General features: G+C 33.8%; 1 pseudogene; it reads left to right on the top strand.

Moving 5' to 3' along the window:
• Positions 1-2,998: 2,998 nt before the first annotated feature.
• LOC149546434 (L-ornithine N5-acetyltransferase NATA1-like) lies at positions 2,999-3,708 on the top strand (annotated as a pseudogene).
• Positions 3,709-4,305: the final 597 nt, after the last annotated feature.

The following is a 4,305-nucleotide window of genomic DNA, read 5'->3' as shown; positions in this document are numbered from 1 at the left end:
ATATCAAAATTTCATTTCATCTTTCTCGCAGCAATTTTGGGGAGAACAATCTTGAGGAAATGGGAAAGAGGAAAATGGAAAGGGATTTGCGTAGCGAGAGAGTTGAAGCCAACAACTCATTCTCAGTTTGTAGATGATACATGTTTTTTTTGGACTAGAAACCATGGAGAAGACAAGTATAATGAAAAGGGTTATAGATTGATACAAAAAATCCTCTAGGCAATGTATCAATTGAGTAAAATTAGACCTTTTTTTTTAGCATCAAAAGAATAATGTAACACTCAATTGCTAACCATTTTGGAGTCCAAAATAGGAAGCTCCCTGGAAAATTTCTTGGAACACCATTGTTTAAGGGCATTGGAAAATCATAATACTAGAAGGACCTCATCAATGGATGTTGTTTAAAGATGGTAGGGTAGAAGAGTTAGTGGTCGACTATTGGTGGTAGGCTTCTAATATTAAGAATAGTCATTTCAACAATGCCCTTTTTTTCTATGTCCTACTTCCAGATCCTCAAAAAGGAAATTGATATCATCCAATAGTAGATACAAAAAAATGTGTGCAATTATAGTCATGAATAGGAAAAATTCCCTTCCATTGCATGGCATAAAATTTGTTAGCCCAAAGGTGGAGCTAGAGCAAGCCTCAAGCACTAGAAACTTCTCAATACTATGATGGGATAAAAGCTCATTTGGAAAATGTACATGAATCAAGAGCAAAGATGGGTCAAATTTTTAAAAGAAAACTACTTGGATAGCCCAAAAAATGAAATAATCTTGACCATTGAGAATCCATCTAGAGCATCTTCTCTCTAGAATTTTTTAGTTAGTTGTAGAAGTCTCATCAAGTATCACATTACTTGGCAAGTGGCTAATGGAGCCAAAGTAGAATTTTTGAATGACTCCTAGGAAGGGAACAAGGTTTTGGCTAAAGAGGAAGTGACACACAACATCATAGAAGCCACTAACAAATTTTGGGGAGTGAAGGTCAAGGATTTCATAGATCGGAGGTTTATCCAAGTACGAAGATCAATGGTCTAGAAGGATGTCACAACTTTGAGACTTTCTCTTAGTGATTAAGAAAGACTCGCACAAATCTTAAATAGCATAGTAGTGTTTGGAGCCAATAGGTTATATTCCATTATATGATGTGGCTCAAAATGTTGAAAAAGTAGGCTCTTTACTGCTAGATAATATTCAGAGGAATGTTGATTAGGAAATCAACATGTGTTGGCACACTGTGTGCATGCCCAAGGTTGGACATTTCACATGGCTTGCTAGCAATGGGTGTGCGCTAACAAGAGAAAGATTGATGAAATATGGCTCCACTGGTCCCTTTAGATGTGTTTTATATTCTCAAGAAGAAGAGACAAGTTAACATCTCTTTTTACATTGTGAATACTCACAAAAATTATGGGAATCAATCTTCAAAAAATTAAACTAGCAAGGCCCAATGCCCGATAGTTTGAAGGAATGGCTGACAGCATGATCATTGAAGCCTCAAGCATCCACCTTTATTGTGATTTGGAACATCATTACATCCACCACTATCTGGATGATATGGAATAAATGTAATAGAAGAATTCAAGATATGGTTGAAAACTGGATCATATTTTCATCTAGATTGGAGTAGGAAATCTCAATGATAGTCACTAATGGAGCTGCTAGAATCAACCCAGAATGAATACCTTTCAATCAGAAGGATGCACACATCCAAAAGGAATGGCCATTGGCCAATTTCAGGCTCATTAATGGGGTTGGGGGGAGGGGGTAAGGGGCTAATCCTCGTAGCTCTACTCAAAAGAATTCTGAATGGAATCTTCTAGATCCTATTTGGATAAAGTTAAATTTTGATGGGGCTTCTAAAGGAAACCCTAGTCTACCAAGAAATAGGACAATTGCTAGATGTAAAGATGGGATCATTACGGCAATGTTAGCCAAATTAATTGTGGATAGCACTAATAATTAGGTAGATTTCCTTGTAGTAGTTGAAGCAACTTTGCTTGGATTGGTTCTTGGAGTGGGAAGAATTCACCTAGAAGGTGATTCACATGTGATTATCGGTGGCATTGCCAAAGGGGAATTAGAAGCATGGAATTTGGAAAAACATATATGAAAAATTGATGCCTCTTATAAAGGTTTAAAGACTATAAAGTGGTACATGTCTTAAGAGAAGCTAACCTCATTGCAAATACTCTATCAAAATTTGGAGCAAGTAAAAAGAATGCAGAACTTTTTGTAGACTTTCATGGCATAGCACCTCATGAGTTGGATTTCCCACCGTACTCAGTCACACTCAACTAACTATCATTTATGGGAATGGAGTCACAAGTCACATCTGCCAAAGAGTGCCAAAGTTCACATTTATGGGAAACACCTTAGGAATTTCAAGTTGCACAAAATCTTAATTACTTCCAATGAATCTTAAGACTTTGATTGATGATTTAAAGTGAGTTGAATTCGGGCCTTTGGTAATTGATAGATAAATTGACTGATAAAAAAAAGAAAAGAAAAAATGAAAGCATTAAATTATGTAAGAAATACATAAAAAAATTCAAAATGTTGAAATTTATTTATATATTTTAATGTTACATTTTTTTATTTGAATAGAATAACAGATTATAACATAACTCTATACACTTTATTTAATCAACAATTTAAATATTGTGATTAAATAAATTTTAAAAAAAAAAAAACAAATCTTACTTCTTTTAATAAATATTTTAACTAACATTTATTAATCCTAAGGAAACTAATTAGTGGTCCTAAGTCAATTTTAATAACCCTAAGTGTAATGCTAAGAAACTCAAAAATGATTTTTTTTTAAATTAAATTTTAATCAAAAATTTTATTTTTCCATTGACCAGTAACATTTTGGTCAGGGGTGAAATTGATTTTTTGAGTTAAAAAATTAGAAAATTTTACTCTAAACGTTCTTCACCAATATTTGTTCAACCAGGTAAGGTTCGGTCTCACTTCCCTGTCACTCACAGATGATGCAAATGCAAAGGAGGGCATTATTTTGGTCATGGAGACGGATGCTTTCAACTATAATTACGTCCTAATTTACAGCTCTGGATCAGGTCGCCATAAGAGAAGGTCGAGCCTATCTCCCAATTCCTCATCCTCCTCACTGATTCCACCATTATGGTCCCCCTGCAACTCAGCCAGTGCCACACAAGAATGATGCCCACATTGTCGTGCCTCGGAAGCTCTTCATGGAATTGGCAGAAAAGAAAGCCTCTGTATGTTTAAGAGTAGCAGTCAAAGAAGATTCGAGTTTGGATGCCAGGCACATTTAGGCATTGAGTCCAACCGTTTCAATGGCCCTCCATTCGAACGCCCCACTATTTGATAACCCAATAAACCCTAACCTAAGCGTTGAAAACTTGAATCTCATATTTGAAAACACTGTTCAGAATCTGAGTATTGACACTCCCATGAATGACCGACATTTGCAGACTTTCATTTGGAAGAGTGGTTGGAGAGTTGTAGGATTTGCTACTTTTCTTTAGCAAAGCCAGGGTTTTATGAAGAAGACAATTTTGTGAGGCAGCCCCACAGGAGGAGGGATTTGGGCACCATTTTTCTCGAGGTGGTGGCTAGTCAGGAAGAGGAAATGGGTGGAAATGAATGCGCAGGAGCTCCAGCAAACTTGCTGCTAAATCTTTGGAGGCCTTTGAGAATATTTCTAGATTTTATTGTATAGAAAGTTTACCATCACCGATTCAAATATAGTACTGTTATCTTTAAAAATGAATATTTGATCTAATTGTTAAATAGTAAAAATTAAAAGAAATAAAAATAAAAATTGATGCTTCTTATTTTGTTTTTTATTTTGTACAATCTTATATATATTTCAAATATGAAATAAAAATAATAATATAAGATTAGGCATGACATTAGGTGTTTTTTTTAATTGATAAGTGAATTGGACTATTAAATTCATTTTTGATAAGAATGTGATTTTATTAATAGCATGTTAAGCTATTATAATTGCAAAACACTTTAAAGCATGCTTGAGTAAAATAATATTTATTTTTTAAATAAATTTTAAAATATATTTATTTATTTATTTTGAGTTATATTTCTATCTTGGATAAATTTGCATAACTTAAGTCATTTTTTAGTTAGGATTGTTGCTTTGGTGAGTATAATAATGCTACAATTAAAGCAAAATAGCAAGATAACCAAAGAAATGTGGATTATTATTACATCTCTTAGATGCAATTTCTAATTTTATTTTCTCTAATGGTGTTGAAGTATTTCTCAAGACAATAAATTTGTCATATACTTTGATGATTTT

This window comes from Cupressus sempervirens, chromosome 7 (assembly GCF_028749045.1).
Source record: "Cupressus sempervirens isolate cs-2001-9-10 chromosome 7, ASM2874904v1, whole genome shotgun sequence".
In the NCBI taxonomy this organism is placed as follows: domain Eukaryota; kingdom Viridiplantae; phylum Streptophyta; class Pinopsida; order Cupressales; family Cupressaceae; genus Cupressus; species Cupressus sempervirens.
The sequence above is the reverse complement of the archived record's forward strand: the minus strand, read 5'-3'. Positions and strand labels throughout refer to the sequence as shown.